The sequence below is a fragment of the Oncorhynchus kisutch genome, linkage group LG8 (genome assembly GCF_002021735.2).
Source record: "Oncorhynchus kisutch isolate 150728-3 linkage group LG8, Okis_V2, whole genome shotgun sequence".
NCBI lineage: Eukaryota > Metazoa > Chordata > Actinopteri > Salmoniformes > Salmonidae > Oncorhynchus > Oncorhynchus kisutch.
The window spans coordinates 54,663,523-54,673,684 of record NC_034181.2 but is presented as its reverse complement, the minus strand read 5'-3'; positions in this window follow the sequence as shown (position 1 = coordinate 54,673,684).

Genomic DNA, 10,162 nt, shown 5'->3' with positions numbered 1-10,162 from the left:
TTATTATTCGACCATGCTGGTCATTTATGAACATTTGAACATCTTGGCCATGTTCTGTTATAATCTCCACCCGGCACAGCCAGAAGAGGACTGGCCACCCCTCATAGCCTGGTTCCTCTCTAGGTTTCTTCCTAGGTTTTGGCCTTTCTAGGGAGTTTTTCCTAGCCACCGTGCTTCTACACCTGCATGGCTTGCTGTTTGGGGTTTTAGGCCGGGTTTCTGTACAGCACTTTGAGATATCAGCTGATGTACGAAGGGCTATATATATTTTTTTTAATTAAATTACATTTGTTCCCTTTATTTTTTTGAGCAGTGTATTTGCTTTACTCATCTCATATGTATATACTGTATGCTATTCTACTGTATTTTTGTCTATGCCACTCTGACAATGCTCATCATAATATTTACGTATTCCTTAATTCTAATCTTTTACTTTTAGTTTGTACGTATCATTGTGTACTGTAACATCTGCTAAACATGTGTATATGACCAATACAATTTGATTTAATTTGATTTGAAATGACAGTAAAACAGAATACAACATTGCTGACTCAGGGTAAAACATCCAGACACCGAGTCACATAAACACTAAACATTTAGACGTCCTTAATATTTCACATATATAGGTAGCTAGAGCCCAGTTCACACGTAGGCGTTTCAGAAATATAGGCTTTGAAAGTGTCACACACTGATCTGTTTCACCTGTTCTGTGCTTCTCTTCAACCCCCGACCAGGTGTCTCCCATTTGTTCCCGTTATAGTCCCTGTGTATTTATACCGGTGTCTTGTCTGTCTGTTGCCAGTTCATCTTGTCTTGTGAAGTCAACCAGTGAGTTTTTCTTAGTCTTTGTTTTTCTAGTCCTCCCGGTTCTGACCCTTTGCCTGGCCTGACTCTGTACACGCCTGCCTGACCATTCAGCCTGCCCTGACCTCGAGCCTGGTACGAATTGGCCATGACTGACCCAGCAGACGCGGGGCAGATGCGGACCGGCTCAGTCACGCTGACTCCCTGCAGGGAGCGACCATTAACCTTTTTGGGATAGGGGGCAGCATTTTCACATTTGGATGAATAGAGTGCCCAGAGTGAACTGCCTCCTACTGTGTCCCAGAAGCTAATATATGCATATTATTAGTAGTATTGGATAGAAAACTGTTTGAATGTGGCCTCCCAGGTGGAACTGCATCGTAGCGCTAGCTGTGCCACCAGAGACTCTGGGTTCGTGCCCAGGCTCTGTCGCGACTGGGAAGTCTGTGGCGCGATGCACAATTGGCCTAGCGTCGTCCGGGTTAGGGAGGGTTTGGCTGGTAGGGATATCCTTGTCTCATCGCGCACCAGTGACTCCTGTGGCGGGCCAGGCGCAGTGTGCGCTAACCAAGGTCGCCAGGTGCACAGTGTTTCCTCCGACACATTGGTGCGGCTGGTTTCCGGGTTGGATGAAAGCTGTGTTAAGAAGCAGTGGGTTGGTTGGGTTGTGTTCAAGAGGACGCATGAATTTTGACCTTCGTCTCTCCCGAGCCCGTCCGGGAGTTGTAGCGATGAGACAAGATAGTAACTACTAATAATTGGATATTAAGAAAACTGAGTAAAAGAAAACTGTTTGAATGATGTCTGTGAGTATAACAGAACTCATATGGCAGGCGAAAACCTGAGAAAAATCCAACCAGGAAGTGGGATATCTGAGGTTTGTAGTTTTTCAACTCAGCCCCTATTGAAGATACAGTGTGATATTGGTTATGTTACACTTCCACTAGATGTCAACCGTCTTTAGAAACTTGTTTGAGGGTTCTACTATAAAGGAGAGGCTCATGAGACCTGTTTGAGTCAGTGGTCTGGCAGAGTGTCTCAGGCTCGTGACGTGCGCTCCCAACAGAGTTACCTCTCATTCCAGTGCTTTTCTTCAGACATAGGAATTCTCCGGTTGGAACATTATTGATGTTTTATGTTAAAAACATCCTAAAGATTGATTCCATACATCGTTTGACATGTTTCTACGACCTGGAACAGAACTTTTTGAGTTTTTGTCTGGACGAAGTGCTCACGCCTCATGAAGATGGGCTTAACATGCTAACAACAAATGGCTATTTGGACATAGATTATGGACTTTATGGAACTTTATTGGACAAATCAGTCATTTATTGTCGAACTTGGATTCCTGGGAGTGCCTGGGAGTGCCTTCTGATGAAGATCATCAAAGGTGTGTTATTTCTGACTTCTGTTGACTCCAAAATGGCGGATATTTCTCTGACTGGATTGGGCTCTGAGCGCCATTCTCAGATTATGCTTTTTGCAAAAAAGTTTATTTGAAATTTGTCACAGCGGTTGCATTAAGGAGAAGTCTATCTTTAATTCTTTGAATAACACTAGTATCTTTTACAATGTTTATTATTAGTATTTCTGCAAAATCACCGGATGTTTTGGAATAAAAACATTACTGCACGTAATGCGCCAATGTAAACTGAGAGTTTTGGATATAAATATGCACATTATCGAACAAAACATACATGTATTGTGTAACATGATGTTCTATGAGTGTCATCTGATGAAGATCATTAAAGGTTAGTGATTCATTTTATCTATATTTCAGCTTTTTGTGACTCCTATCTTTGGCTGGAAAAATGGCTGTGTGTTTTTTTTGACTTGGCGGTGATCTAACATAATCATATGTTGTGCTTTCGCTGTAAAGCATTTTTGAAATTGGACACGATGGGTAGATTAACAAGAAGTTTATCTTTCATTTGCTCTATTGGACTTGTTAATGTCTGAAAGTTACATATTTCAAATAAATATATTTGAATTTCGTGCACTGCCTTTTCAGCGGAATGTTGTCAAGGGGTTACTCCAGAACCTATTGGAAGGGCTCCATTCGCTGGCGAAACACCACGACCAGGGTTTTAAGATGTTACTGGAGAAATTCAGTGGAGTATCTCACAGGCAGCATGCCAGAACAGAGACCTCCCAGACCCTCAGTAATCCCACTAACAGCCTACCCCGGCTTCCCGAGAACCCTGCTTACCACCTCCAGAGCGTTATGTTGGGGATCCTGGAACCTGCCGGGCGTTTCTTTCCCAGTGCTCCCTCATTTTTGAGCTGCAGCCATCTTCGTTCCCTTCGGATCGGTCGAAGATAGCGTATCTGATTACGCTAATTTCTGGAAGGGCGTTGTTCTGCACTACTGCAGTTTGGGAGTAGCAATGGAGTAGCAATCCGCCATTTGCCTTCATCTGGAAGATTCTCATGGCGGATTTCATGGCGGAGGTGAGTTCGATTCTCCGGGGGCTGGGAGAGAGGCGGCTTGAAAACGACTTGGATTACAAGACTCCCATAGTGTGGCAGACTACGCAGTAGATTTTCGCACGTTGGCCACCGAGAGTGCCTTGAATCCAGAGTCCCTGTTCGATACCTTCCTTCATGTGACTGTGATATTGACCTCCTCCCAGGCACCACACCGCCTCGAGGCCGGCTATATTCCCTGTCTGGCCCAGAGACCAAGGCCATGGAGGAGTACAGTGAGGGCTCTCAGCCTGCTGGGAGCATTCAGCCTTCTGCCTCCCCTGGCGGTGCAGGGTTCTTCTTTGTGGAGAAGGACAAGACCCTGCGTGCATGTATCAACTATGGCGGCCTCAATGACATCACAGTTAAGAATCTTTACCCCGTATCACTCCTCTGCTCGGCTTTCGAACCTCTCCAGGGGTCAACCATCTTTTCCAAGTTGGACCTTCTGAATGCCTACCATCTTGTTTCGATACACAAAGGAGAGGAGTGGAAGACATCCTTCAACACTGCCAGTGGACTCTATGAGTAACCTGGTCATACCATTTGGGCTCACCAACGCTCCCGCTGTTTTCCAGGCCCTGATCACCTATGTGCTCCGTGACCTGTTGAACCATTTTGTGTTTGTCTACCTTGATGACATACTTGTGTTCTCCCATTCTGCCCAATAACACGTCCTTCAGTGCCTGCTGGAGAACCAGTTGTTTGTGAAAGCAGAGAAGTGCGAGTTTCACCGCTCTACTATCTCTTTCTGGGATACGTCATCGCGGTTTTCTCATCTCTACTGCAATTAATTTGGGGCTATAGCACCTGGCCGCTCCTCTCTCTGCACTCACTTCTCCCAAGGTACCGTTCACATGGTCCCCAACTGTTGACAGGGCATTTGTGGATCTCAAGCATCGGTCTGTCCAGGACCAAAAGCTTCATCCCTGTGCCTTCCTGTCCAATCGTCTCAACTCCGGAGAGAAACTATGACGTAGGGAACCAGGAACTTCTGGCGGTCAAGACGGCGCTGCAGGAGTGGAGGCACTGGCTGGAAGGGGCAGAAAATCTATTTTTGGTGTGGACTGACCATAAAAATGTAGAATATCTCCGCACAGCCAAGCGCCTTAACTCTAGGAAGGCCCGTTGGATTCATCAGGTTTATTCATCAGATTCAACAACATCTTCTACCGCCCAGGGTCAAAGAATGTGAAGCCGGACGCCCTCTTGCCTGTGCAGTTCAGCTGCCACACCCTCTGACTCTGAGACCATCCTCCCTATCTCATGTCTTGCGGCTTCAGTTGTCTGGGGTATTGAGACCCTGGTCCGCAAGGCACCACGTTCCCAGCCCGACCCTGGGAGGGTCCCGGGTAACTGGATGTTCGTCCCTGATTCGGCCCGGTCTCAGGTCCTGGAATGGGTTCATTCCTCCAGGCTTACATGTCACCCTGGCTCCTGTCGAACCCTGGCCTTCTTCAGACAGCGCTTCTGGTGGCCCACTATGGTTCCTGACGTCTCGTCCTTCGTCGCTGGATGCACAGTGTGTGCTCAGAATAAAATTCAGCGACAAGCTCCATCTGGCCTCCTTCAGCCACTCCCTGTTCCTCATCGCCCCTGGTCCCATATTTCCCTGGATTATGTCACTGGGCTTCCTCCATCTGATGGCAACACCACTATCCTAATGGTAGTGGATAGGTTCTCTAAAGCCAACCATTTCATCCCTCTCTCCAAGTTACCTTCAGCCAAGGAGACGGCCCAGCTCATGGTGTAGCACGTCTTCCGAATCCATGGACTCCCTGTCGACATGGTCTCTGATTGTGGTCCTCAATTCTCGTCCCGATTCTGGAAGGCATTCTGCACCCTTATTGGGTTGTCGGCCAGCCTGTCCTCTGGGTTTCATCCCGTCCAACAGCCAGTCGGAGTGTGGCAATCAAGACCTGGAAACGACACTTCGGTGCCTCGTCTTGACCAACCCCACCACCTGGAGCCAGGAACTGGTCTGGGTGCAGTATGCTCGGAACACTCTTCCCTGCTCGGCCACTGGGCTCTACCCTTTGAAGTGCTCCATGGGGTATTAGCCTCCGCTCTTCCCGGAGCAAGAAGAAGTCAACATACCCTTGGTCCAGATGTTCATCCGCAGTTGTTGGCGTACTTGGAAAAGAGCTCGGTCGGCTCTTCTCAACACCACCTCCAGGTATCATTGACAAGCGGTATGCCACCGGACTCTGGGTCCCCACTATCGTCTCGGGCCGAGGGTATGGCTGTCTATAGGGGACCTGCCCCTCCGGGTGGAGTCCTATAAACCCCCCCCCCCCATTTTATTGGTCCTTTCCCCATCTCTAAAGTCCTCAATCCCACTGCTGTTCATCTTCTGTAACCCTGTACCCTCAATATACATTCCACTTTTCATGTGTCCAGGATTAAGCCCTTGTCTCACAGCCCTTTGTCTTATGCTTCCAGGTCCACCCTTCCTCCCTGTGTCATCGATGGATTTCTGGCGTACAAGGTGAGACACCTCCTGAGTGTTTGACCACGGGACAGGGGTTTCCAGTACCTGGTTGACTGGGAGGGTCATGGCCCGGAGGAGAGGTGCTGGGTCCCAGCAGTAAAGACATCCTGGATCCGGGCCTCATCACCGATTTCCACCACCGACACCACGGTCAACCAGGTATGCACCCAGGTAGGAGGGGGGGATACTGTCACACCCTGATCTGTTTCACCTGTCTTGTGCTTGTCTCTACCCCCTACCAGGTGTCTCCCATTTGTTCCATTTGTTTATATACCGGTGTCTTGTCCGTCTGTTGCCAGTTCATCTTGTCTTGTCAAGTCAACCAGCGTGTTTTTCCTAGTCCTCCCAGTTCTGACCCTTTGCCTGACTCTGTACCCACCTGCCTGACCATTCAGCCTGCCCTGACTTCGAGCTTGCCTGCCACCCAGTACTTTCTGGACTCTGACCTGGTTTATGAACTTATGCCTGTCCTCGACCCGCCTCTTGCCTGCCTCTTGTTTTTCAATAAATATCAGAGACTCGAAACATCTGCTTCTGGTGTCTGCATCTGGGTCTCGCCCTGTGTCATTATAGAAGAATGTAATGGGATTAATATGATATGTCTCTCCCGTGTTAAATCATTTATTCAAGTGTTCAAGTTAAATCATTAAAAAAAACAATTGGCTTTGTTTCTACTGGAACCTTATACAAAGTTTTTCATCTGAAGTTTTAGCTGGTCTGTGTGTTGGTATAGGCCACAGGTGGTATCTTTATTGGGATGACGGCTCGTGGTAATGGCTGGAGCGGAATAAGTAGAATGGTATATTGATGCCATTCTTTTCTAAAGACAAAGCATACTCAATCAATCCCTAATGATAAGCCTCACTCAGTAAACCTGTAATGGAGACTGGATCAGACACTCTAAATCAAACCTTTGACCTTTGCTCTGTAGGGGCTCCGGTTAAAAGTAGTTAACTATAGTGAATAGGATTACATTTGAGACTCAGCCTCAGTCTCAATCAAGAGTAAGTTGGGCCTTGACAATGCGTCTGCTTCCCTTCCCCTACACCTATAGGGCACAGTGAGACAGCGGGGCTGCTGATGGGAAGCAGTAGACTAGTGGGCATTTGGCATAATCAGCACATACTGGATCACAATGTCTGCATAGTCTGAGACACACTGCGAGAAGAGAGAAGATAAGAAATGCCACAGTGGGGAGTGGAGGAACCACCATGCAATAGGGCAATTGCTCTCAGGTCCATAGCCTCGCATAATACCCAACACACATGGGTAGGAGAAGAAGGCATCGCCTTCAGATACCCACAGTCTGGTTTGAGCAGTCAGAAGCAGTGTGTGGGTGGAGTGCATGGGAGGAAAATAAATAAAGAGTGAGAGAACAAGAATGAGGAATCGAGTGCAAAAGTCAGAAATGGAATGGGAGAGTTATTCATGTGTTGAATGTGATTTACCAGAAATTCCCCTTCAGGGACCTGATATTCGTAAGCCTTAGGGAGATTGTCTGGGTTTCATCTGTCTGGTTGTTGCTGTTTTCGATAGCAGGCTACAGTACATCCGCTATTCTCTCGAATAACCTTTTTCACTGCATCTCCATATTGACTGTGTAAAACTTGTCTCGATATGGATCCACACAAATCTCTGGCATTGTGACAGCGGAAATGCTCTCCCCTTATCTCTCTCTCTCTCTTTCCTTTTGTCTGGGACACCTCTCTTTTGCCAGGCTACGGGGAGGAGATTGAGAGAATGAAAAAGGAGAAGACAATGAAAAGGTTTACAGAGAGGGATGAAGGAAAAATATTTGCTTCTCAGCCCTTTTTGCTTACCAGCCCTCTGGGCAAAGGTCAAAGGTCAGGCAGGAACTGATTAGTGTGAGAATGAACTCAGAGGCCCTGGACTGAGAAATGTAGGTGGAGCTCGGTACAGATGTTAATATATTTAACACAATTTGTGACGACAACAGGAGGGAGGATTCTCAGGGCTTTAGCTGGTCTCATTATTTGTGATTTTTCAAGGAAATCTACAGCAACCTAGCCTAGGTATGTAAGCCCACTGGGCAAGAACTGGTTGAATCAACATTGTTTCCACATCATTTCAACAACATAATTCAATGTGATGATGTTGAGTCAATGTGGAAAACTGATTGGATTTGCAAAACATCATCAACATATGGACATTTTTTCCCGCCCGACTTTTAACCTCAGTCCAATGACATGGTGATATTATTTCTTGATTTCAAGTGGAATTCACATTAGTTGACAACTCAACCAAACATAAATGAAAACTAGATGTTGAACTGACATCTGTGCCGAGTGGGAGGTTATAGCCTAAGCGCTAACAACTTGTTATTGTCTTGCTGAAGGCAATGATTTGGCTGTGTGGAATGTAAAATCAGGGGTCCAAAATCAGGTGCACCAGCCTGCTTTGGGTTTGTAGATTCTTTGGTTTGTAGAGAAAACCCACCTGTCTAAGAGGGAATACAATGTATCAACTCTTATCTGACCACCGAGTATTGAATAGATACATTTTACTATGGCAGTTTCATATGTGTGTGCATTCTTTATCTGACCTTCTTTCTATCTCATTTCTCCCTTGCACACTCTCACCAACATTCTCTCCCTCTGCCACCTATTTCCTCTCATCCTCTTCAACTTTCCTGCTTACTCAGTGAAGCCGCATCGGTAAAACTTGTCTGCGGAGATTATCATTACAGAGCCTGGCCGGAAGGCAGGTGACTTAATTTCCAGTAACCAGCGGTTATTACTAAATAGATCTTCTTAAAATGGAGTAGGTAATGGCCCGTGGTGCTTTGGGTGCTCATCTAAGCTGCCTATTAGAGCTTAATGTGATATACTCCACTGTGAAAAGAGAGACGGGAAAAAAAACAGGGTGTGAGAGAGGAGAGGATATGCATTTGTTTTTGTGGGGGGGGGGGGGGGGGGGGTCAACTCTGTGTGTGTGTGTGAGAGAGAGAATGTGAGTGAGTGAGAGAGAGAGAGAATGTGAGTGAGTGAGTGAGTGAGTGAGTGAGTGAGTGAGTGAGTGAGTGAGTGAGTGAGTGAGTGAGTGAGTGAGTGAGTGAGTGAGTGAGTGAGTGAGAGAGAGAGAGAGAGAGAGAGCGAGAGCAACATCATGGTATAGGATAATGGAGGAATGGGGAAAGGTGCAGGGACTGGAGTGGAATCCTTGGTGAAACGTCATGGCTCTGCAGCCAGATTTCTCAGGGCAGCCGAGGAAGCTTACTGCACAAAGCTCATGTTCTGAGAGCCTATGTACTTAATGGTGTCCAAGCTCTAGAATCAGGGAGATATTATAGCGAGAGTTCCAAGCTAACCATTTTCAGTCTCCGGGTATAAAGTTTCTTTTAAATCTGTAACTCACTACTGAAAGGAGACCGTCTGTAAGCACTGAAATAAGACACGGAGGGAGCACCTCTAGTAATGCATCGCATCTGGCAAGCAAATTGGGAGCTAGAGCGAAAAAGTTTCTATCTGTTGTAATGCAATGTACTATGTGTGTCTTGTTGGGCCGCGGCCAAACAGACATTTTGAAATGGACAGTGACAAATACATATGCATTTTGTATCTGCTTTCATCCGTCTCTGTGCGTCCGCGGCATTTGCTGTTTGCATGTTTTTGTCAGAGGTCACCTTGAGTTTGTCTGCCTGTGGCTCCCTCCTCCTTCCATCTCTTTTTCTCTCCCTCCCTCCTACACACTGGCTAATCCTGTCTTTTAATTAACAGGAATCAGCTCGTTTTCCAATCATTTAAGGTTTTCCACCTATAGGGTATAGTAAACCATTAACAGACCAGTAATGTTTACAAAACCGCACAGAGGGAGAGATTTCTCCTGCTTAACTCAAATGAACCTGTGAGGCGGTGAGATATTTGCAAACTGGGCTCTTGCTCTGAATAGTACAATCTGTAGTATGTCTGGGTATGTCAGAGTATTTTCATCTACTGTTGGACAGTGGTAACACCAAATTAAAGATGGTTTACATTAATTTATTATTACAGATTAATTTAATTTATTTGTGTTATACAAACACTATTGAATTGAGAAATAATCTTTAGAAATTATTGTTAGATTGACAAAATGTAACCATGTTTCAACACAACTGGAGCAAATACCTCTATTATGTCAGTTCTAGCTATTTGACTTAAATCGTCCAACTTGATGAAAAAACACATCACATTGAAAAGCTTTATTTCCAATTAACAATGGCATAACAGAGATTTCAGTAGGGAACATTAATGCTCCCATCTGCCTCTTGCACTTCTGTGAGGCTTTTTAGTAGCTTCAGAACTGACAGCTATCATGAAGAAAGTAGTAGTAGTAGTAGCTTGGTCTTGGTGGGGGGTCATCTCAGAGCGTCTGCTCTTTTCTATCCATGGCATCTGTTTTGGA